Source organism: Meles meles, chromosome 10, assembly GCF_922984935.1.
Source record: "Meles meles chromosome 10, mMelMel3.1 paternal haplotype, whole genome shotgun sequence".
Lineage (NCBI taxonomy): Eukaryota > Metazoa > Chordata > Mammalia > Carnivora > Mustelidae > Meles > Meles meles.
The window spans coordinates 40741723-40768095 of record NC_060075.1 but is presented as its reverse complement, the minus strand read 5'-3'; positions in this window follow the sequence as shown (position 1 = coordinate 40768095).

The window sequence follows — 26373 nt, the reverse complement described above, 5'->3', positions numbered from 1 at the left end:
ATTTCTGTAGGGAAAACATTTCATTTTTTTAAAGGAAATTGTTTAAAAGAGCTAAAATATGCATGTATTCACTTAACTTATTGGCCCCCTCACTCATCCACTCATTAGACAGGTACTGACCAGCCTTTGCTTTTTGTCTGCTTCTCATGCCTTCTACTATAACTTGGCTTTTATTCCAGGGTTCTTTGTCTCTTGTTCTTTGCAAATACCTCTTGTCCTCATGGAGCTGTGACTCTCCGGCTGTCTTAATAGTTCTCCAGCGCTGCTGCCTCCCTTTGTATATCTGGCACTCCGTTTTGGGGCAGCCCTTTCATTTTTACTCAGTTTCCCCAGGGCTAAGAATGCTTTCAAATTATGCCCAGTTAAATCCTGTTTATTATATTTACCTGGTCTGTTTGAAGTTGTCCTTTTAATTTTTATTTGTAGAATACCAGTTCACTCATTTATTTTTGCCCAATTCTGTAAAATTTCTCCATTGCTTATTGGGTAAGAAACTCCTTGCATTTTTCCCCCCCATGCTTTCAAGTTTGGACTCTATAATATGAGTTATGAATTGTCAAACTTGCCACATTTTTAAATGTTCTTTAAAGACCTATCATTTGTCGGATTAATTTTTTTGTCACTAATATCTCTTCCAAGAAGTCGTTTTCTTAATGTTAATATCAGGTTATATGAATATACTATGAATAGAATATCCCTGTTATGAATTTAGTATTCACTTTATGACTATGCTGTTCCTTAAATACTGAATAATGAATAGTGGAAAATACGGAAGACGTAGCTGAAGACACCTAATTGTTGAACTAGTTTTATGAATAGCTTTGTGAAGTCATTCCAGTCCTAATTTTCATTAGTAATAGGTGGTGGGAATACAGGAGAGAACAAAGTGTTTCCCTTAGTGGAGTGCTTTACTCTCTATGCATCTGGAGGGATGGAGTAGACAACCCACTAGTAACAAGTCATACGGTATCTTGCTCATTCTCTCTGGTAACGTTTTGTGTGTGACTCATTTTAAAAATCTTGTCAGAAATCTGAAGTCATGATAAAAATATGAAATAGTTGGAACTTAGAGTGAGGAATAACCTTGGTCTTTTGAAGTCCTCATGAAGCACGTCATCTACCGGATTTGGCAAGGAATGAAATTTTCTAGAAGTTGGGTGCATTCATTCTTTGACTAGTAAGGATGTTTTATTTCTGACGAATAATTGTATGAATAACTATTTATTAAGTTAATTTACATTAGAAGTACCTCATGCGTTTAATTGTAGAGGTGAAACTTGAAGGCATTACTTTTTTAAACTAAAAAGAACATATTTTAAGATAATGTTAATTCCGAGTGAGTATAGTTACCAATTGCCTCATGCGGTAGCATATTTATAACCCTTGCCATACTCATCTCTTATACTTCCTTCTGGATGTTTTGACTTCTCTCCTTGAACCCCCTCAGCCTTCTGATGTTTCATCTAATTTCCAAGTTCTGTTCTTATCATCTTTTCCCTTCATTTCACTTCTGAGACTCAGTTCCTGTGTTTTCTTTTGATGTAAAGAATAATAATGGGCTGTTGGTTGAATATTTTTCAGGTTTATTAATATGTATTATGCCTTTTGTTACCTTTTTTTTTTCTGTTGTTCCTTGAAATTTATTTTTGTAGCTGCCTTCTGGCAGGCATAGAAAGAGACAGCATGGTTACCCAGGCTTTAAAATGAGAACAAGTGGATGGGAAAGAAAACAGCAATAAAAATATTTCTAAATTGGACCATTAATTTTTTTCCCACAATTTATTCCTATTACTCCAGAGTATCAACATGATTCACAGTCATGTTAAAATGGAAGAAGAAAGATTTAAAGATAATCCTAAATTAGCAGAAATAACATTAAAAGAAAGGCATCTTTACAGCACAGATTGACTCAGAACATGGAAATATTTGGAGGAGATTGTCAAGGAAGAGAACAGCAACTCCTGAGAACAGGAAGAAATTGAAGGGCAAGTTTGGCCTAGAAGAGGGAGATATTGGGGCCTCATGTGACTCATCAGTTGATGAGGGACCCTTCAAGTGTGCTTCTTATTTCTTGAAAATGTTACTATAAAAAAATAAGTAATAAATGAGAAGTGTGAGAAAGGCATACACCCAGGACAACACTACTGAGAAAACAGTTCTAACCTCACTGGAGAGAGAGCCGTATGGGTGAACAAGAGATAGTTGGAGAGAACAGTACTGTTTACTAGTCTGTGCTACTTGGACCTAATGTCTAGCTCTGTTTTAAGAAACAGTGACAAAAACTTGGGTTCGCTTAACTAAATTTCTCGTGTTTCCAGGTGAAGAAGAAACATCTGAGGAATATTGTATATCTTGGGTTTTCTCTCAACATCCCTTGATTCACTCATTCATCCAGTTGTTCAGTCATCTGTTGGGTCCCTACTATGCGTTAGACACTAAAAGAAATGGTTCATGACTAAGACCTTGACAAAAGAATAGTAAGCCTTGAGAATATGTTCTAGAATGAACTGGGATCTTCTAAAGGCCAAATATTGGGTAATGATTCTAGAAGTAAGATGTTTTGGGAAAACCTAGTCTGTTTAATGAAGGAAATAAGATTAGTGTCCTTGATTTAATCATATAATGCCTTGATGGTTAGTTATGTTTATCATTTTTATACATTCTGTTCTTTAGTTAAGGTTTAGACTCCTTAAGAATAGGAATCATGTTTTAAACCTCCTTGGAAATCAAATACTTAGTAACATTCAGGGACACACTAAAGTCCAACAACTGTTTGTTAAATGACCAAGTCCGAGTTCAGGATGCATCGTTAGTTAGGAAACAAGTTGTGACAGTCCTTTTCAGAAGTATAGTGGTTGTTGGTTTGCCTTTTACCTACATCCATCAATGGAGTTCTAGTAAATGTGAATGTTTCCTTTATTCTGCAAAAGGCTTATAACACTATATTGGAACTGAGGAGTAAGGGAAAAAGCACTGCAACTTCAAAAGAAAAAAAGGCTTTAAGCATTACCTTAATAATTAAATCTGAATCTTGATTTTATATCTTTAAATCACTGTAGGCAATAGTGTAATAAATTTAAAGGGGGGTAGACCGAAGCATTTAAAACTATAAACATACCACATTTCCCTAAAGAATTAGGAGGAATAAAACACTAAAAACAGATGTATATTTTTAAGGATAAAGTATCTTCCATATTATCTCCAGATTTCACAATTCGCTACCAAAGTATTTTCTCCTAATGTTAATTCATGGGATAGACAGTAATGTAAATGGCTCTAAAAATAACAAGAGTAAGATTTTTAAGACAAAAATAAAATACTCTCATGTTTGCTCCAGTTCAGAGATATTTTTGCTGATACAAGGGGTGATTTACCATGAGATGATTTTTCTATCTCTGTTAATTTATAGAATAAATGATGTGGCTTTAACAGTTTTTTTCAGCATTTCATTTATCAGCCAGAGAAGCTAATGAAAGTTTGCCTAAACTCTCCATATTTAATCGGTAGATTCAAACTGCTCTCCTATTAATACAAATTAGATGACTTTTGTCCTTGCCTGCAGTGACAATGTCAATGTCTGATGCTTACATCTTTCATGACTGTCGGCTCATTAGAATGCAGGACAGCTTTAAAGTTCTCATCTCTAATCCACCATTCTGGATTATATCCACTGTTAGCACTCCTGTCAATCAGCAGGACCCCCGAGCTCTACTTCCTACAACCTGAGATAAGCATGGTCTCCATGAGAATCAACAGCAGGAGGTAAAAAAAAAGCTACCTTTTTGTATATCAGAATTTAAAATAAACTTGATAATCATAGCACTGTAGAGTCCTCAACCCACCGCTGCTGCACAGATACCATCTTCCTTAGAATTGAAAGTTTGTCAAAGAAGCACTCTTGCTGTTTCTTGTTTACGTACATGTGCAGAACTAGGAAGTATGTGGTTTTTTTTGGTTATTGGGGTTTTGTTTTGTTTTGTTTTGAGTGACAAGTATTTTTTTTTTGTTGTTGTCGTGATTTCTGTCTGTCTTGGGAATACACTGACCTTATTTCTGACCCCAATTGCTGGCCACAAGCCCTTCCCCGCTCTGGTCCTGGCTCTCTCCATCCTCGTCGGTGGGGTGATAGCCACTGTCGGAGGTTTTCTCTTTCCATTGCACTACCTTTCTCCAGCCATCTTCTGTTGACCTCCCTCCAGACTTTTAGCCCTTCATTCTGATTTCCTCACACTTTGATCCTTTTTATTGATTTTTGCTTCCTACCGTCTTATTTAATTGGAATTTATTAGTAAATTCAGGTTGTTTGTGAAACTCATTTGAAAAGCTTCAACAGGGGATTGCATGTTCTCACACCTCCCAAGTCTCAGAAATGGGGGTCAGTATTTTTCAGACACTTTTTATGGTTATGGATAGAAATCTACCCCTTCAGACAGTCTCTTTTTAACACCCTTCAGTAACCACTAGGTCTTTCTTCTTCAGATGCACTGAAGAATTTGATGCTTGGCCACTGTTTTCCTCTAGACTTCAACTGTCCTCTTCCTGTGTGGCTTAAATGTTCTAGGGAGGACCCGTTACACACCCCAAGTACTCTTCAAACGATGCTCACTGCTGCTTGATTCAGCAGGTCGTGCCCAGAGCTTCTCCCTGGGCCCCTGTCATCCTCTACTGTGAACCCACTTCAGAAAACAGAAACCTTGAATCTCCACAGCTTCACTTCTTTCTGTGGTTTCTGGGGCCTTCCTGTGTGGAAATTTTGACATCTTTGAGACCTCCATATTCTCTTTTGCTACTCAAAATGAGTTCCATGGACCAGCAGCCATAACATTGGCCTCACTTGGGAGCTGCTTGGAAGTGTCCTGGCCCGTCCCCAAACCCCAAACCTACTGCAATTTGACAAGATCCTCAGGGGCTGGCTTTGTATGCACATACAAATTTGAAAAGGACTGCTCTAATACTTTTAGATTTTCCTAACAGGTTTTTATAAATGAAAGTTTTTTTTTTTGTTTTTTTTTGGGTTTTTTTTTTTGTTTTTTTTTTTTTTTAAGATTTTATCTATTTGAGAGACAGAGAGCGAGCATGAGCAGGAGGAGGCATAGAGGGAGAGGGACAATCAGACTCTTCCGTGAGTGAAGAGCCAACGTGGGGCTGGGTCCTAGTGCTCTGAGATCATGTCCTGAGCCAAAGTCAGATACTTACTTCACCAACTGAGCCACTCAGGCCTGCCCGCGCCCCCATCCCAACAGTTCTCACTCACCTTGTTTCCTGCCTCACCTGCATGTGTGGGTCACACATTGCAGTTTGTTCCTCACCAGGATGCTTATCTGTCATGACCAGTCTCCTTCTTGGATCAATCACACCAGCATCTTTTCCTGCTGCTATGCCCACGCTGTACTGAAGACTGCCAGAGGAAATGACCTAACTGGACTGCAGCCAATGCTTAGTCACGGTTTGTGACCTCCGCTGGATCCCAAGACTGCTTAGCTCTCTGTTCCTGAGCGTAATTCTCCCACTGTCTGACACTGCGTAGCTCTTTTCTCCAGACTTCCCTCTTTCTCCCTCCCTTTCCCAACACTGCTTTGCTTATAAAACTCTTATGTCATATTTAGAGTGAATGGAATTCTTTTGCCACAAACAATCCTGACATCTTACCTACATGCCCACAAACATCTGTATTCATGCCTAAGGAATTAAAAAAATATATATCTAAGGTTTCAGGGGTGCCTGAGTGGCTCAGTAGGTTAAAGCCTCTGCCTTCGACTTGGGTCATGGTCTCAGGGTCCTGGGATTGAGCGCCACTTTGGGATCTCTGCTCGGTGTGGAGCCTGCTTCCCCCCCCCCTCTCTGCTTGTCTCTCTGCCTACTTGTGATCTCTCTTTGTCAAAATAAATAAATAAAAATAAAATAAAATAAAATAAAATAAATAAAAATTTAAAATATCTAAGGTTTCACCATTATACTGATTCCCATTAACCATTGCCCCCTTCCCTTTGTGAATAAATGTTTTACTGTGGAATAATTTTATATTTAAGAAAAGTTGCAAGATGGTTCTGAGATTTCTCATATATCCCTGGAGTGGTTTGGGGAGTAACCCAACAATATGACCGAATCATAGCCTCAGTACCTGTGAATGGGACCTTATTTGGAAATGGGGTCTTTGCAGATATAATTGTCATGAGAGGAGATCCTAGTGGATGTAGGTAGGTCCTACATCCAATGACAAGTATCCTTATAAGGGGCAGAAGAAGGAAGAGAAAGAGGGAGGAAGCTAGGTAAGATTGGACTCTACAAACCAAGAAACACCAAAGATTGCCCGAAGCCTTCAGAAATTAGGACAGAGGCATGTAATGGTTTCTTCCTCAGAACCTCCAAAAGGAGCCAGTCCTACTGACACTTTGATTTCAGATGGCTAGCTTTTAGACGTGTGAGAGAATATACTTCAGTTGCTTTAAGTTTGCAGTAATTTGTTATGGCAGCCTAGGAAGCCAGTACCACTCCCCATGTGGTTTCCTGTAATGTTCCATCTTACTTTCCCATCTTCCATTTGTCAAAGCTAAGAAACCAATGCTCGTATAATATTAGCTAAACTCTAGTCTCAATTTAGACTGCTCTAGTTTTTTATTTGTTTTAAGATTTATTCATTTATTGGTTGCCTGGGTGGCTTGGTCATTAAGCGGCTGCCTTCAGCTCAGGTCATGATCCCAAAGTCCTGGGATGGAGCCCCTCATCACGCTCCCTGCTTCTCCCTCTCCTTCTGCCTTCCTACCCCCTGCTTGCGTGTGCATGCTCTCTCTCTCTCTCTCTGTCAAATAAGTAAAACTTTTTAAAAAATATTCATTTATTTTAGAGGAAGTGAGAGAGAGCATGTGTGCATGAGCAGGGGGAATGGCAAAGGGAGAGAGAGAATCTCAAGCATATTCCCTGCTGAGCAGGGAGCTTGAGCCAGGGATTGATGCCAGGACCCTGAGATCATGACTTGAGCTGAAACCAAGAGTCAGCTGCTTGAACCACTGAGCCATTCAGGCCTCCCCAGACTTCCCTAGTTTTTTACACTAACATCCTATTTCTATTCAAAGGGTCAATCTAACATAACACATTGCATTTAGTTTTCATGTATCCTTAGCTATCCCCAATAGAGGACAGTTTTTTATTTCTTTGCTTATTTGTTTATTTTTTTTTTAATGGCCTTGACAGTTTTGAGGAGTACTGATTAACTATTTCCTAGGATGTCTCTCAGTTTGTGTTTATCTGATGTTTTTCTCCTGATTAAGCTAGAGTCATAGATGTCGGGGAGGAATACCACACAGATGAAGGGCCTTTCTCATCAAATCATATTAGGAGGTACGGGAGATCAATGCACATCACCAGTGGTGTTAACCTTGATCACTTGGTTAAGGTCTTGCTTGCTGGATTTCTTTGTTGTCAAGTTATTTTTCCCTTTTCATCTTCTGGTGTCCGGACATGAGTAAATAATTCTAGCCTACACTCAAGGGAAGAGGACTATATACATGTATTATTTGCAATATTTCTATAAGGAGGATTCATCTGTGCTCCCTCATTTATTTGTGTAGACAGTCATTTAGTCTTCTCAGTGCAGATTCATGACCAATGCCCAATGAACTTGTAGCTTTTTATGTTCCATTTCCCATTCCAAATAAAATCTCTTCTGCCTCTGCTGTTCTTCCCTTCCAGCAATAACATTCCCCCCAACATCATTCTCTCCTTCATTCTTTCATTTCTTCAACGTTCATTGAAAACCAGACACTGTCTGTATCTTAAGGATAAGATGATAAATAATTTAGAGTTCATTTGCTCCAGAAGTTCACAGACTGGAAAGTTCTGCTGTGTGTCATTTATCTTGCTAGGTCCTGAGGAGGGAAAGGTATTTTGGCAGCATCCAGAAAAAGATGCTATTAGACTTCTTGACAAGCACTCTTTCCAGGTTTTTGTCTGCATTTTACACCCCAACCCATTTCACTGATTGACAGATTTTCTTACACTGCTTGCTGTCTTGCCAGGGACTTCACATTATTTGCAGTTTCAACTTTAATTCTATGCTGATATTCCTGAACTACCCATGTCTGCAGCTCAGGACTCTCTCCTGAGTTCCAGACTCGTTTATTCTGCTGGGATGTGCAAGAGTCTAGAGTCATTTCAAATGACACCCAAATATTTTCTTCCTCTTTCAAGTTCAAACATTACTAATGATGCTGTCGCTATTGCCAAAGGTAGAAATTGGGGTTCCTTCTGAGAAATTCCTACTATCTTCTAAATCCAATTAGGTACCAAGCCTGTAAAACTATATTCTAGAGATCCCTCAAATAATTCACCACACTTTGTTTTCGGTGTCTCTTTCTATCCACCCTCTCTCCATTAAACTCCAGTCTACATTCTACAATCTTCTGGAGTTGGCACACTAAAAGATGAGTCAGATCATATTCCCTTCTTATTTAGTAAGTATTCTCAGCATGTATTGTCCCCAGTGTAAGACCCAAACACACCACATGCTGTAAGATCTGATCTTTATCTTGTCAATGACATGGTCCTACATTCCCTTGGTGCAGTTAGAGTAAGCAAGATGCCAGTCTTCAGGTTCATGTGACTTTGCACATGTTCTTCCCTGTTCCTGGATGCCTCCGCCCTCATTTTCCATAAACTCCCACTCTTTCTTTGTGACACCTCAATTATTTTCTCCTCTGTGACTCCTTCCCCAAACTCTGCAGAGGTAGCTAGTTTGCTCTGCCTCCTTCGCATGTAAATACCTATTAGACAGTTTTTTACATTATATTTTCATTTTTTATTTATAGAAATTTCCTTGACCAGACTGAGTTCCAAGAAAATAGTGACAGTGTTTTATTTATCTTTGTATACGCATTGACAAGCACACACTGATTTTCAGTGCACATTTGCTCAAAGAATGAAGAAATACAAACTTGCAAGCATCTTACGTCTTGGCTTGCCATCCAGATGCTAGTGTCAGGGTATATTTCATACATAAGTACTAAATTATCATACTACATACATACTAAATTATCTTCACTTCAACTTTTGTTTCCCTTTTTGACTAAGAAGAAAGCTGTGGTCGAAGGCTTAGACTATAGAAAAGGGTCTCTGTCAGTTACTTGTTGAGATATTCATGTTAACTCTACCATCGCTGAATAGTTTACTTTATGACATGCAGCTGTACAAACAGGGACAGGCATATTATAAGACCTCCCACTTCCCTTGCCGTGCCACACTCCAGATTCCAGGTGTTCTCTCTCCTTTGCCTGTCAGCCATCCAGTGTTGTCATGCTCCTTACCCACTTCTCTACACATTTCTTCCAACTCCCCCATTTTCATCTCCTCCACCACCTCCCTTACTCTCAAAGCTGAAATTTCCTTAATACACTTCATTTGTAGGAAAGTCATATTCTTTCATCTCTAATATTTATATGATACCTTACAGTTCTAACCACACTTTTCTCTACATTTCGCATTTGCTCCTACTTCACAGGGTTATTATTATCCCCATTTTTCAAATAGCTGAAATTCACAGAACTTATGCTTTCCAAAATAGTCCCCAGATAGAATGTGGAAGAGCCGGGCTGAGAATCCTGATTTGATTTAAAATCCTATGTACTTCCCCACTCAGAAACTGGGTCCTGAGGACATCATTTGAACTCTGGAAAAGTAGTATCTAAACTAAAATTACATAAGAATACTTCAGTTATAAGAGCCAATATTTTTTCAGGAACTAGTTTAAAGTCAAGTTTTCTGTCTGTAGAAGATATCATTGCAACCAAAATATTCTGATCACATGTAGCTTTTATGGGTTTTGATTTTGTGGTTGATGAATATTCACAAGCATGATTTATAAAGAATCTAAATATATATGTTGTGTGGTTGTTGGAGGAGAGGAAAATACAGAAGCATTGTCACGCATTTCATTGTCTACTCTGGCAGAAAAAAATCAACCATGAAATGAAAGTGTTCCTTTTCAATAGAAGTGTCTCTGCATTCATATTTTTCTTCAGTGCTGTTTTTGTTTTGTTTTGTTTAAAATAAACTTAAGATGTTGAATATAAATATAATAGCTCAGGAAATGAAGAAAAACACTCATTTTTTTTTTAAATCACATCCTGATCACCATTGAAATTAGAGTGTTGAGGAACAACCAAGCTAAGACAAGCCTCCCTTTTTCTTTCTCAGAGCAATTGATACTATTCCTAGTGGCCCAGTTATGTGTCCCTGAGCAGTTGGAGAGGAGATGGGTGAGTGAGTGCCTCAGCAAAATGATGGTAACATGCATAAGGAGAGTCTTTTGATTCCTCAGCATGGTTTAGCTCACTCACTGAATTTCTTACTCCATTCATCACAGGAAAGCTACTGAATCAATACAATGGTGGTCTGATAGAGAACCCTTGGGTTTGGGCCACAGATTATCTTCATCATGGAGTCTATATGGCTTGATTTAACCTAAGTAATTTAGAGGTAATCTAGTCTCTTTGAATTTTATTGCTTGTTTTGTTTTATTTGTTTTTAGAGGGAGGGAAATTTACATTCTAATCCTCAGAAATTTTTTTGTCTGAAAAATGTTTTCCCCTCTGAAACGGGGAATAAATATTTTTTGTTTTTTAAATTTTATTTTAAATTCACTCTGGTATTTTCTGGGGTTTACAATGACTCTAGGAATGTCCTTATGTGACACTAGGAGGTCAGAGTTTTGGGTGTTGTCCTCCAGGGTCTCTCTTGTGTAAGTGATCTTCCTGCTTTGGCCACCGGAGGAGTCTTCTCTGAAAGCCTACCAAACCATGGATTTTGGTTGGAGCTGATGTTCTTAATTTTCAGTTTTTCAAGTCTCACTGCAAAATGAGTTCATTTATTTTGTAGAACAGAATTCACCACTGATAGAGCCCATATACTAAAATCTTTTCAGCTTCTAAAAATGGTAGCTATAGTAGAATACTAAAGAAGTAAAAGTCCCAAGTATCATTTTAAAATGTTGCCCACACACACTGATTTTGCAAGAATAAATCAAAATAGCATTTTTAACAAAACTAATTTTTCAGTCTTCAGTATTCTGAAATGTCATCAATGAAACAGTGATTTAAATGCAAAATTAAACATGTAAACTGAATTAATGCTACTAAAAACATGATGGGCTATAGTAGAAGGCCCAGCAGTTTTGAATTTAGATTTATGTGGCTTTAGATATCAACATTATCACTTCCTGGCTCTGTTTTCTTCAAGAAATTAAATTTATGTGAAAAGGATTTCATATATAAAAAATGAGGAAAATGATGTGTATCAGCAGGGTTGTTGTGAGGTTCAGAATAATATATGTAAAATGCATGACATATCCAGGAACTCAATAAATGTAATTATTATTATTACAATGACTTTAAATGCTCTCTTGTTTTTGCCTTGTAACTGAAATTGTGTTAAGTGACCGTGTTGTGTACATTATCAAGTGAATTCATAACACTTTTGCCCATAAATAAGTTTATGGTACAAAGAAACATATTAATAGAATGAAGATTTATAAGGGCTTTTGAACATACTAATAGTGTTGTAAGTTAAGTGTGTACAATAGCATTTCCCAGTCCCAGACACCATAATAGGAATATACTTAGCAGAAGAGGATAGCAAAATATGATTAGCTATACACATTTTCAAGAGATATTTCAGTCTTTGTCACAAGTGAATTTTTAATGGAGAAACAATCTATTTTCTTAGGTAGGTCCCCTAGCAGGTGTGGTCTTCCCTATAGGACACCCTTTTATTCATTTTAATATAAATAAACATTAAAGACAAATCAGTGGGTTTTTTTTTTTAATCATTCAAACTGATTGCTTTTAATACCTGTTTTGGGCGAAAAACTTTTCTTTTGAATTTAATTTTGTCATATGAGTTCTGATTGGCTCTCAGTGAATTCCATTCCAGAAAAAAAAAATATAAAAAAAGCAAAAGCACATTAGACTAGTTTAGAGAGCAGTTCTGCTTCAGAAATCAATAGAATAACCACCATTAGGATACCATGTAAGATTTCTATTATTTATGAATAATAATTCATAAGGATTATATGAATTGTCTGTCATTATTGATATTGCTGGTAGAGACTTTTGGAATTATCACTCTGGGTCACAGAGAGTTTAACTCAGCAAAGTAATGTCAACTTTAATTGGGTTGCAGCTTTTGTCTGATATGTTCTCAATGGACAAGATTTAGTAGTAAATTCTAATTTTGATATGTTTATTCTAAAAGCCAATTTATGTCCAATATTTGTTACCTTTTCTTCAGGTTGCATTTTCTAGTATTCTTACAATATTTAAAAATTCAGTTTCCAGGGGCACCTGGGTGGCTCAGTTGTTAAGCGTCTGCCTTCGGCTCAGGTCACGATCCCAGTGTCCTGGGATCGAGCTCCACATCAGGCCCCACGTCCGACTCATTGCTCCACAGGAATCCTGCTTCTCCCTCTTCCACTGCTCCCCTGCTTGTGTTCCCTCTCTTGCTGTGTCTCTCTCTGTCAAATAAATAAATAAAATCTAAAAAAAAAAAAAAATTCAGTTTCCAAGCCTTTAAGTATTTTTAGTTTTCTCTAAACCTTTTATGATGTTTGACTGAACGTCTCTTTTGAGGAAACTTAAAAGTCTCTGAATCTTATCTTTGCTATCTACTCATCTGTATTCTCAGGGCTTGTTTGGGTTCTTCTGGCCCATTTTCCTTTCACTTGTAGATCCATTTCCTGTCCATGTTTGTTCTTCTTTGATTCTTGGGGAAAACATTATATTTGAATCAAAGTGTTAGCAGATGAAGTTCATTTCATAGATAATTCAGATTTCTTACAGTCAAGGGGATGCAGAAAGCACAAAGCAGAATGGTGGTTGTTCCCTGATTGCGTTGGTCAGGAAGCATGCTTGGTCTGCAGACTTACACTACTCATCTAGAACAGGGTACTGCCTTCTAGAAAGCACTTGACCTTTATTGAAGGAAAAGGCACCATTTTACTTGCATAAATACAGCTTGAGATAGTATGCATGCACTAGTATTTTTTTCTCACAAGTCACTTAAAGCTATACTGCTATTGTTCAGGCTTCATTTGAGAAAAGTTAAAGTGAGTAAAATATTTAACAACAAATTTAACAATGTTTCTTATGTACACCCTTCATCTAACTCCTCAGAAATGTATGATGGCTGTTTCCCCATGTTCTTTCTTTCTGATCTCTCCTTGCATTGCTCCCAGGGTAGCTTTTCAACTTCATACCTTGGAACGTCACTGCTGATTCAAAATTTAAAATTTTAAGGAATGTTCTACTACACTTCCATTTGTTTTGGGTTTTGACTCTAATTGTGTTCTTAGATTTTAGATGGCATAAACCATGTTAGTTTGCACCTTCAGAATATATCCAGAATCCATCCACTCTTCATCCCCTCATTGCTATCATCCTAGTCCAAGCCACCATCGTCTCTCATCTGGATTACTTCAATGACACCAAATAGGTATCCTTCTAGGATACCTTCCCCACACCTCTCATTTCCTGCATAGCAATGAGTATGAGCCTCTAACAGATAAGCCAGATCCTGTTACTCCTTTGCTCAAAACCCTCCAATATTGTTTCATTCCATTCTGGGAAATGCAAAGGTCCATGTGATTGCTTACAATGCCCTTTTTCCACCAGCTCCTCTCTGACACCATTTACTACTCCATCTGTTCCCTTCACTCCAGCCACACGGATCTCTTTTCTCTTAACCAAGTGTGTCAGGCACTGTCCTCTCTCAAAGTCTTTGCATGGCTTCCCTGTCTGCCAAGGTATCTGCAGGACTCATTTCATCACCTCTCCTGGGTGTCTGTGCAAATATCAGTGGGGTCTTCCCAGGCAACTCTAAGCAAAAGTACAGTATTCCTTACCCTTCCCGCGCCAAATCGTTGCTTTATTTTGCATCACAAAATTTATCACCAAATGATATCCTATGTATTTTCCCTTTGGTTGGTGCCCATTACCCCCATGGGATGTAGGCTTCATGAGAACAGGAGTATTTGTATTCTTTGTTCACTGCTACCCACAGCACTTTGCACGTAGAGGCAGTCTGAATATTTATGAAATAGCTGGATCAAGATATAAATATCTTTCATGTTGGTACTCCGTGTATGTGAGTGTTATCTGCTGGGTAGAAGGCATGTAGTGAGAGAGTGATGGTCAATGAGGAAGAACCAGGCATATTCTTTACAAAAGTTTAAATTAGCAATGACAACGGAAATCACATTTTCCCCAAGAATGGACACGTTTTGATCCTCTATGTTTATGTGAAATATTTAAAATATAATGGCTTACATATTTTGATGTTTTGACAATTTCTAAGGATCAGCTTGTTCAACCAAACCCTAGTTGTAAAAGTAAATGCAGACTCACAAGAATTCTAAGCTATTCCTCCTATCTATCATTATGTAGGTCAATTAAAAGAGCATCTCAATAACAAATATGTTTTAGAAATTGCGAGAGGATGGAAACCAGTTTAGTGAGGTATGATTCAACTATTTTTCTAGGTCCTAGTGAGAATGAAATATGGGCTTTTGGAGGTCGTTCCAGTCCTCAGTGAGAGGGATTACTTGGGGAAGTCATTCTTGGTCCTGTGAGGTTCCTGAGTGTCAAGAACGTATCTGGGGTAGGTGGAGATGGTGATGATGATGACGGTGATAGTGATAAAGATAACAAGAGCTAATGGCTGATACTTCCTGAAGTGGTTGCTTGTAGGAACATACTTTAATCTTTACAACCTCAGAAAGTCGGCATTATTATTCCCATTTTACAAATGAGGAATTTCAGGTATGAAGAAGTTGAATAAATAGCCAAAGTCACAGAAAAATCATAAGTGGCAGAGATGGAGTTTAAATGCGCAGCTTCAGAGAACCCTCTCTCTCTTGACCTCTCTGCGAACATGCCAAGCTCCTGCCTAGAGGAGCTTTTTTAATTACATGAGATAGGAGCTATTTTTTAAATAGATGAGATATCAGATGATCACTTGGACAAGGCTCTGTCCAGGCAGTGGTGACGAGAGTAGAGGGAAAGTCTCATCTTGCTCCTCAAGGGTAAAGCCCACCTCTCTCCTGGAGGCACAAGGTAGACCCTCTAGCTTCCCTGCAGGGATCCTCTGATCTTTAATCCTTCCATGGCTGTGAGGAGACACCAGCCAAGAAAGACACTGGGTCAGTATAGGACTATGTAGTCTGGGGCTAACGTTGCCAAATATTTCCAAGACAAACTTACATTAAAGTTAGTGATTTGAAATTCAAATTTCACTGGGTGTTCTGTTCATTTTTTGTTCATTTATTTGTTTGTTTGTTTTGTTCAGTCTCACAACTCTACTCATGGCTTGTCTACCTCTGCCAGGAATGCTGAGCAGATCACAAGAGCAGAGAAAGCCATTACCTTGGCCTTTGTGAATTCCCATGTAGACTCATCAATGGTTCATTTACTCACACATCATTGTTGGAAAGTGGCTGCCTACCAGAGTCAGCATGCTGGGTTCTGAAGGAGGCTTTGTGAATGTTCACTCCTAGAGCTCTAGGACTTACATTAGTGAGTAGCTCTGTAAGCTACAGTGGCTGTATACAGAGGTCCTCAAATTTTAGTGTATAGTAGGATCACCTGGGAAGCTTTTTTTAAAAAATGCTGATTCTTAGCCCTAACCCCAGAGATTGTGATTCTAGGAACAGAACCCTGAAATCTGTTTTCAATGAAACTCTGGGTGACCTTGAAGTGGGTGGTTCCAGGAGCATTCTTTTTTTTTTTTTTTTTTTTTTTTTAAGATTTTATTTATCTATTTGACAGACAGAGATCACAAGTAGGCAGAGCAGCAGGCAGAGAGAGAGGAAGGGAAGTGGGCTCCCTGCAGAGCAGAGACCCCCATGCAGGCCTTGATCCCAGGACTCTGGGATCACGACCTGAGCCAAAGGCAGAGGCTTTAACACACTGAGGCACCCAGGTGCCCTCCAAGAGCATTCTGTGATAAGTTTGGGTCTGGTGGATGAAAGAGACTTGATCCAGATAGCACAAGAATCAATAAGAAATACTTCTCATTGAGACTTTAGACACTGGGACATTGGGTGTTTTGAGTTTCTCTAAGATGTTAATGCAGAGTATGGAATATTATTGTATGATAAATATTACTCTTTCTTTTCTTTTTGCTAAAATATCGCTAAGTGTGCAGGCAAGTGGGAATTGGCTGCAAGCATGGTAAGCTCTCCCAAAGTGCAGTTTCCCCCAGATTCTGATCAGAGCCTTGAGTCAAGCGAAGTTTCACACTCTTCCAAAGTAGCTTAGACCTCTTGAGGCACAGTTGGTTCTACACCAGGGTTATTTATGAAAGCCTTGTTTCTGGAAGGAAACGGTTTTCTGTGTTTCATAGGGTTAAAAGCAAGGACTTGTACCTACAACTTTTCAAAACAATTCTATATTTCAGCCTAATGTTTGTGGTACTGATATGGGATGTGGAGGCATTTGTGTATTAGTTGTTGAACACCCGGACTGCGGAATCCTCTGCAAAGTCAAGCCAAAGCAGTGAGCATTCTGGGAGGGATGCCAACAACAAATTGTAGTAATCCAGCCTTGTTGTTAGAAAAGCATGAATCAAAAGCTCAGCATCTTGCTGAGACAGCAATCGTCTTAACCTTGTTATACTCCTGAGATGGTAATATGAGGTCTTATCAATATGGTTGATATGGCTCTCAAAGGAAAGCTGAGGGTCAAAAATGGCCAAAATTTATCATGGAGAATATTGCTTTGTGGGATGTCCAGCTGTAGAATTGTGACTACCCACTAAATCCTCTGTGAAGTGAGAAATCTATGGTCTACTGCCTGTAGGATAAGAGAAGGGGAAGGAAGTGGAATCAAAAGTGAAATAAAACTGGTCAAATGAGATGAAAGGCTGATATCTTAATTTTCAGCTATAGGCATCAGTTTTTGAGATTACCCCTTAGGCAGCTTCTGATTGACTGGTGATAGTTCCCTGGCGGGAAAGATTAAAGGCTCTCTGGGTGGCCATATTTTAAATGGTGAAATCTTTTCAAAGAGGGTTTGTTTTTGTAATCAAATCTAAGCTGTGTTCAAGTCCTAAGTGACCCAGACAATTAATAGCACTTAAATGAATATTCGGAGCAAGTATGCTGTGATCTATGGTCTCTCTCTCTCTCTCTTTTTTCTTTTTGAGCTTTATATCTAGCAACATTCTTAGACAGGTGTCAAAGCAAGATTTATGCCAAGAAGACAGAGCTTGCTTTAGGGGTTGTCATTAGTATTCAGTTTCAACCTCGTGGCCTCCAGAGGGAAGGGCAATATGCACAGTGTTCAGAATCCTGGGCTTTGAAGTGAGAAAGACCTGGACATGAATCACAACTTTGTCATTTCTAAATTGTGAGACCTTGGCCAAGTGACTTAACCTCTCTGTGCTTTAGTTTTATGAGCTATAAAATTAGGTGATGGTAGTATTTGTCTCATAAAGTCTTTGTGAAAATGAAATGACAAATCATATGTAAAATGCTTTCTACAGTACTCGGTGCATACTATGCCCTTTATAAATATCAACATTCGAGAATTCAAGACCCACTCCTCCTCCCTAAAAGAAATGGCACTTCTCAAGGCCCCTGGGTGGCTTAGTCCATTAAGTGTTTGCCTTCGACTCAGGGTCCTGGGATTGAGCCCTGCTTCGGGCTCCCTGTTCAGTGGGGAGTCTGCTTCTCCCTCTTCCTGGGCCCCTCCCCGAGTCATGTTTTCTCTCTCTCTCTCTCCTTCTCAAATGAATAAATAAAATTTTTTAAAATTAAAAAAAAAATTGCACTTCCCTTTCCCACCCGCATTCTGAATAACTTGAGAATTTTAGAATAAATAAAGACACCAGTAAAATAGCTCCTTATTAATGATGGAGAAAGGCTGGAGAACCGGATTTAGTTTGACAGACAAATTGTTTTGCTGAGTGTATGTATTGCCCCAAATTCGGCAGACTCACCCTACCTGTTACAATAGCATTGTAAGGGCCAATTCAGCCAGAGCAGCCTCACCCAGGTTGAACTGTCATTTTGTTGTAAAACTTGGATTGACCTTGCTCCCCTCCCCCAGGGGAACTTACTTAACAAGTCCCAGAAACCAGTCCCACATAACAAAGTCCAAGTCCAAAGGCCAGGTGGAGACATTCAATCAGTGGGGGCGCATACTGTCTCCTAGCTACCAAGGTGATAGGCTAGTTTCCATGGCTACTGTGGGGTGAATTGTAATTCAATTAGCCACCTGTGTGTGGCCAGGCCCAACTACATGGTCTGGAAAGCAGGGAGGGGTCGTCCTCTGTAAGGGGTGACCCCGACCAGTCTGTTTGACCTTGGGTCTGATTCCTGATGCTTGGTGAGAAATAAAGCTTTGCTTGACCTTTGCTTTGTATCAGTCTCGCTCCTTTAATCACAGACCCATTATTGGGGGACGCAATTTTGGGGGGACCCAACAGCACCACCTGGCCCAGCCCTCCCATGGGAGAAGGAAGAAGAGCACAATATGCTCGTTCCTCTAAGAAGCTTTTTTTTCAAGCAGAACTGGACTGAACATGCACAGATAGTCTTTCCAAATTCACCAGAGACATGATTCTATATTATCAGGGTCTGAGTGAATAAAAGATCAGGAGAGAGAAGGGGTGTGATAGATATAGTCTTCCTCACAGAAATCAAGACCAGGAGATGAAGTTCCCATCTAACACAATGTTATCATTGTCATCAATAATTCATTTCCATTATGCTTTATTTCGTTATTTAATTTGGTATTACCTTCCACCTTTATCTCTTTAATCATACCATGACTATTGCTGTGACAAATTACCACAAACTTAATGGCTGAAACAATACGTGTGTAAGTCAGAAGTCCATAATCAGTCTTGATGGGCAGAAGTCAAGGTATGATGGGCAGAAGAGAAGGCTGATTGCTTCTTTCACCTTGTTGAGGCTGCCGGCTTCTGGTCCTTTCCGTGTATCATTCCATCTGTTTGCTTTCTTTATCCGTCTCCTGCTACTGTCTTTGACCATTTTGTCTCCCTCTCCTAAGGACTTTTGGGATTCTACTCTGCCTACTCATACAATCCAGGAAAATCTCTTGTCTCAAGATTCTTAATCACATCTGCAAAGGCTTTGTTACCGTGTAAGGCAACAGAGTCACAGATTTAAGGGATGAGATTGTGCATGTCTTTGGGTAGCTATTATTCAGCTGACCAAATGACATTTTGATTGTCTGAGTTTGTCTTGTAGCTATTTTTCATGTTATTTTGTATAGCACTTAAAAAAAATATTTTCCGAGTCAGGTTGTAAATTCCTTAAGAGTAGATATCAGATCTTCTATGTTTTTACATTTATTCTGCTTTATTATCTCACATGTTAAGGCAAACTAATGGGTAATAGCCACTCAGTAAAGCTATTGGTTTAAACGCTTCAAATATCACAGTGTTGAGAATGGAGGCCTGTGTCTGGTTTAGTTATGTTCAAGAGAAGCAAAATCCCAGCTTTGACTTTGGATTCTACAAATATTCAGACCACGTAAGAAACAGTGTAGTTGGGGTGAAGCATTAGAATGTGACTTGTTTCCCAGAATTCTCACTTGCTGGAATGTGGAGAGTCTTTGGGACTGTCAATAATTGTGTTAAGATTTACCAGAAATCTAAGGGATTCTTTCTGCCACACTCTCCTTCCTTCAGATAAAGAAGAGAACTGCTGCAGTTTTTATGAGTGGATGTGAAAATTTGCACTGCACAATTTAACCTGCTCTCACCATTAAACTTTGGAGAGGTGGATTATTATACTACGGAATTTGATTCTGACTTTAGCTGCAATGGTTGATAAGAAGCGTACCGTGACTTGAAATAAATACACACAAAATCATTCCTTCTCTAATATGTAGGTGCATAGCAAATGCATGATTGTTCCTCACTTAGGGGTTGGATTAGAAAATTATCGAGGCCAGTATGTAATCTTAAGGTATTCTATTTACATTAATGTAAATCTAAATGATATCTAAATATCTAAATGATATCTAAATGAACCACAGAATTAGCTTTAAAACACATAGCCCAATTCACATCCATTATTTTAAAAGTTAGTGATGCCGTACAGTAGCTTTGTTTATATTTTGTTATATCATTAAGACCAAAAAAAAAAAATTCTTTGTCGTTAGCCCTGAAAATTTGCAATTGCCCTTAGGTACTTCATCTGTCCTACCTTCACATCCTCCCCCTCCCTTCTTGACTTTTCCTCTCTAGAATGGTAGAAACTGAATTGTGGGGCTAGAAAGAACCCTAGAGGTCATCTTGTCAATTTGGACATTTTACAACTGAGAACATAACTCCAGAGACATTCTGACTTGCTTAATGTCACATAACTATTGACAGAGTTTTATTAAAAACACAAGTCTCCTAACTCTCTGTAAAGACACCCGCACCCCCCCCTCCAATTTAGGTAAGGGAATTTAAGAGTAGAGAGCAACAAGAAAAATTATCAAGGAGTAAAGCAATGAAGGATGAGAGAAGTCTGGAAATACTGTGGCCTAAAGGAGGCACGAGTCACAGTCACCTGCTTTCTTATCTAACAAAGTTTATCATCTGTTAGAAGAAGAAAGAGGTGCCTGCCCTGGGGTTTGAAAATAAGACCACTGGCGAAGGTTTAATTCTGATGGACAGTGCTGGTGGGCACCTTCTCCCCTCTGGGTGAGCAGAACACCTGAGAACCAAGGTCACAGGACCTAGAGAAATGATTATAATATAGGGATGAGTAGAGAGATACAAGGAAATGGCAAAAATTGCAAAAAAGAAAGAAAAAAAAAGCAGGAATGGCAATAGCAGGAACAATGTTAATAGTAGGAAAAGAGGTATGTAGAATTAAAAGTATTATTTAAGCTAGACAGAGGGTCATTTTATAGTAATAAAGTGACTAAACGAAATTTATGAAAATTCTGAAACACCAAACAAAAGTACCCAAGATCACGTAATAACTAAATGTAGAGAAGAGTATCTATTCGATACACAAGGATAAGTTATAAAACTACAATTATAATGGGAGACCTTAATACTCATTTTTAGAATAATATATAGGGGAATTGAACAATGATGCCAACACATTTTCTTATGGAGAGAGATCAAAACAAAAAGAAAAATTCAGAAACATATATCCCTTGAATATAGAATATAAATTATCTTGTGTCCACGGAATTTAAGAAAATGGATTATGTAACCACAAAACAGATCTTGATAAAATTTTAAAAGCACAATATTGGGGCACCTGGGTGGCTCAGTCAGTTGAATGTATAACTCTTGATTTTGGCTCAGGTTATGACCCCAAGGCGGTGAGATCTATGCTTGCTTAGTGGGGAGTCTGCTTAAGATTCTCTCTCAGCCTCTCCCCCTATTCTCTCTCTCTCTCAAATAAATAAATAAATCTTTTTTTAAAAAGCATAATATTTACTGACTACTCTCTTTGACCATATTTTAAAAATTAGAAATAATGAAATGATGGTCTTCTTTTTTCTCTTTGATGCCCAAATAAATAGTAACTCCTTGGAAAATACAAATGCGTTCCTGGTTAGCTCATAGATCAAAGCCACATGAAAACTGAAATTAGAGTACCTGAAAACAGTAAAACAGGGTGAATATCAAATTCCATGGAACACAGAAAAAAGAAAATTTACTTTTAAATCTTTTTGATAAGTGGTACAGTAAAAGGGAAAGAGAATGAGACATATTTGGAAATCCCCCTCCCCCCAAATTGATTTCTCGCAAAGCAAACATCACCAAAATTGATAACAAAGTACAGAACTACAATAGAATGCTTAGGACCAAAGAATTGAGAAAGGTGATCCCATAAAAAAGAGGCATTGTGAAGTCGTACTTTGCTAGTGGAAATGTACAAGAAGCAGGAACTGTGGAAAACAGCTTGGTGTTTTATATATTAATTAAACATAAACCATATGATCCAGAAATCCCACTCTGAGGTCTATACCCCAAAGAACTGGAAGCAAGGACTCATACAGATACTTGTATGCTGGCGTTCATAGCAGCATTCTTCAAAAGAGCCAAAAGGTGGAAGCAACCCATGTGTCATCAACAGATCAATGGATCAATGAAAGGGAATGAGTTCTGACACTTGCTGCAAAAATTACTTGACAATGTAGCAACATTAAGGTAAATAAGCCAGCCATAAAAGATAAATATTGTGTGATTTTCCTTGAATGAGTTACCTAGATTAGACAAAGAGACAGAAAGTAGGCTAGAAGTTACCTGGGGATGGAGAAAACGTGGAAGGTGGGGTCACTGTTTAATGGGTTCAGAGTGACTGTTTGGGCTAATGACAAATTTCTGGAAATGGCCAGTGATGATGGTTGCACAATATTGTCAATGTACTCAGTGCCGTAGAATTGCACACTTAAAAATGGTTAAAATTGTAGATTTTGTGTTATATTGTATAGGTATATTTTCTCTACTAAAAAGAAACATCATGACTAGATATTTTCCTGAGTTCTAAATAATCTTGAAAGAACAGATCTCTCTCATGTTAATCAATTTACAAATAAGAAAAGATGAAAAGTTCCTCAAATTGTTTTTGAAGTCGGTGCAACCTTAATTCCCAAATCTGGTAAGGGTATTTCAGTCTGGCATGGTATCAAAAGAAGATATATTAGGCCACCTAAAATTTATACAGAAAATCAAATGTGGTTCTATATCAAAATCTCATTATAATTTGCTTAATTAACAAAGTAAAGGAGAAAAAAAAGCTTATAATTTCAGGAGAAACTAAAAGCATGTTAGACAAAATTTCAGAGGATATCCCAAGTAAAATATGAATAGGATGAACTTTTAAAACCTTAAAATTGCGGTGCCTGGATGGCTTAATCAGTTATGTGTCCAACCCTTGGTTTCAGCTCAGGTCATGATCTTAGGGTCCTGAGATGGAGCCCAGCTTTAGGCTCCTCACTCAATGCTCTCTCTCTCTCATTCCAAAAAAAAAAAAAAAAAAAAAAAAAATTCACTTGTAACTTTGACTCCTCCAAAATACTACTAATAACCTACTGTTGACTGGAAGCCTTACCAGTAACAGCTAATTAACATATATTTTTAATGTGTATATTCTTCCAATTAAGTAAGCTAGAGAGAAAATGTTAAAATCATATGGGAGAGAAAATACATTTACAGTACTGTGCTCTCAAAAATTCGCATAGAAGTGGACCCGTGCAGCTCAAAACCATATTGTTCAAGGGTCCACTGTAGTAATAAAATCATCAGCTTATAAAATTGTATGTACAGGGGCGCCTGGGTGGCTCAGTGGGTTAAAGCCTCTGCCTTCGGCTCAGGTCATGATCTCAGGGTCCTGGGATCGAGCCCTACATCGGGCTCTCTGCTCTGCAGGGAGCCTGCTTCCTCCTCTCTCTCTGCCTGCCTCTCTGCCTGCTTGTGATTTCTGTCTGTCAAATCAATAAAATATTAAAAAAAAATTGTATGTACAAAATCATGTATTATAGAATTTCTCAGACAGGCAAAAATACTGAAAGTTGGAAATATACTAAATGTCCATGCACAGGGAAGGCTTTAGATAAGCACTTGTTTGTCAACCCTGTGGAGTATCTTGCTACTGTGCATCCATTAAACATATGAGAAATTACCATTTGTACTCAAGGCATTTTTAAGGGAGACAAGATGCAGAGAGAGTGTGCATTATATGATGCAATTTTTATAATCAGTCCCAGACTCCCTATCAGTGCAGATGTACAGGTATGTGCATGTGTGTCTGCACCTGTAAGATTACAAGAGACTGAAATAAAGCCCAGAACTACAAATGCAGGGTTATTAACATAGGTTATCAGATTGATTGGAGAAGGGGCAATAAATATGAATGAGTTAGAGAGAAATGTCAGAGAGGTGACTTTGGAGGGAAGCAGATAATTAGCTTTTTCTCTGTATGTCTTTATATGTGTTGTTTATTGCAATGAGCATGTGTTAGTCCATATTTGAAAAAATATCAATAAAAAGAACCAACGTCGAGTTGAATGTCTGCCTCCCGAAAGACGTGTCCATTCAGAACATGTGAATGTGATCTTATTTGGAAAAACCATCATTGCAGATGAGATTTATTTAATATCTCCAGATGGGATCGTCTTGGCTAGTGTGGACCCGAAATCCATAATGGGTGATTTTATAAGGGAAAACAAGGGCAGAAGATGCGTGAAGACGAGAAGGCCGTGTGAAGCCTGAGGCAGGCACCGGACTGAGAAGCCACAAGACACGAAATGCCCAGGAGCCACCAAAAGCTGAAAGAGGCAAGGGACAGAATCTCCCTAAAAGCTGCTGGAGGGAGTACATACAGTCCTACCCACACCTTGACTTCACACTTCAGATCTCTAGAACCAAGGGAAGAATTTTCAGTTGTTTTAAGCCATTACGTTTGTGTTTATGATGGCAGCCCTGGGAAACACAGAGATGTTAAGTCTTTATTTCGATGGAAATTTTATGCAAATTCCAATATGTAAAGAAAATTAGATCTATTCTGGTTCAGGAAAGTGACCTCTGCTCCATACTCTCCATCTCGGCGTCGCCACGGAAACACTAGGTAGGTTTGATGCACAGCTTGTAGATCACTGATTGAGTCCAGTCCCTTCTGTACAGATAACACGAGGCTTGAAGAGCATTTCCCACTGCTTGGCAAGCCCAGCAAGCCTCGTCTCCTTTCTTATCTTATCCCTGTGAAGGCTTGGGGTCACTGTGAGTCCTTTATCATAGCTGGGCAGAGTTAAGTCAGCCCTTCTGTCTGCAGGACTTGGAGAGTGCTATTTTTTAACTTTTCCCAAATCCAGTTCACTGCTCCACAATCCCTTCTGTAAAGTTTTTAGTAACTTTTACAAATTTTTTCTCTGTTTCATTTGGAAAGGATTTTGCATAAACCACTGGTTTCTTGCTGAAGATCTTTAGTTATGCAATTTTCCCTTGAAATATGTATATCCCTCATGGATTCTTAATTTTGTGTCTCCGATTCATCATATGACAAAACTAAACTGAGAATTCCCTTCACATCACTGCATGCAAAAATTCCCAGGATATGAAAATGCTTGAGAAGTCAGGATGCTGGGGGGGTGCATAAAGAATGAGTGCAGCTAGTGTGAAGTCAGGGAAGAGGGGAAAAATTGTTGAGAAAATGCAGGTAAGGCTCCATGTCTTCCAGTATGCCATAGGATTCCTGTAGGATGAAGCAGACATTTTCCTCAACCCACGTTTTTTATTCCTGCCAAATTCCATTTTTATTTCTATGAAAGGAACTTTCCACCTTCTCCAAAGCATCATTGCAAGGTAGTTTAAGCTGAAAAGGTTCTGATGAGCTAGATGAGGTGTGAAGATGTGAGAGGACCATTTTTGGGAGACATCACAACCATCACTTTATAAAACTTACATGGGGGTCTTTGGGTGTTTCAGATCAACGTATGTTTTGTGCATTGAAGAAGAGGTAACTGGAGCTGAAGAAGTAGTTTGTAGACCTTCTACTTGACTCTTGAGCAATCACACATAGATGTCGTGAAAATTTTGGAAAGTAGCTTTAGAAGACCATGAGTGGTTACAAAATGACATAGGGCCCATGGAAAGCAAAGGGTGAAGAAACAATGCAAAATCGGGGCAACCAAAACAGAAATAAACACAAAAATGAATGGGGTGGAGCTTTTTCTATTTATCACAACTAAGGATTTTGTGTATTTATAATGATAAGGGATCCAGATGATATAATGACCCTGAGTAATATGTGTAGTTTTAGAGATCTATACCACATTTGATATAGATCACATATTGAGATAGACACATAGAGATCTATATCACTGTTTACAATTTTTATTCCATTCCATTAGGTGGATTTGATCTCTCTTGTTAGATTTCCTGGTAGGATAAATATGCCCCCAATATTGCATAGGACATACACTAAAAAAACATTTTTTATATTTATCTGAATTTCACACTTAATGGGTGTCCTGTGTTTTTATTTGTTAAATCTGGCAAATAGTGTTCTATTTTAAAGACAGAGGACTTTCCTACTTTTTATTACCTAAATGAAACGGGTGTCAAACTCACCAACTCTAGTCTCTGGAAGCCTCAAGGGGTCTCCCAAATTTTTGGCAAATTTATAGAGAACTTGCATTTGTAGGTCTCTCCAAGTCTGTGTTTCTGTCTGTACTTTTGCGTACTCTGTCTCACAGGTCCCCAGACTGCTATGGCATTCAGCCCTTACTTCAGTTTTCATGAATAACCCCAGCACACACTGCCACACATGCATACCAAGAATTTAGTGTGTGTGATTCGTAGTGATTTGGTGCATCATGGCGAGAGGCAGTAACACCTTCAAGCCTT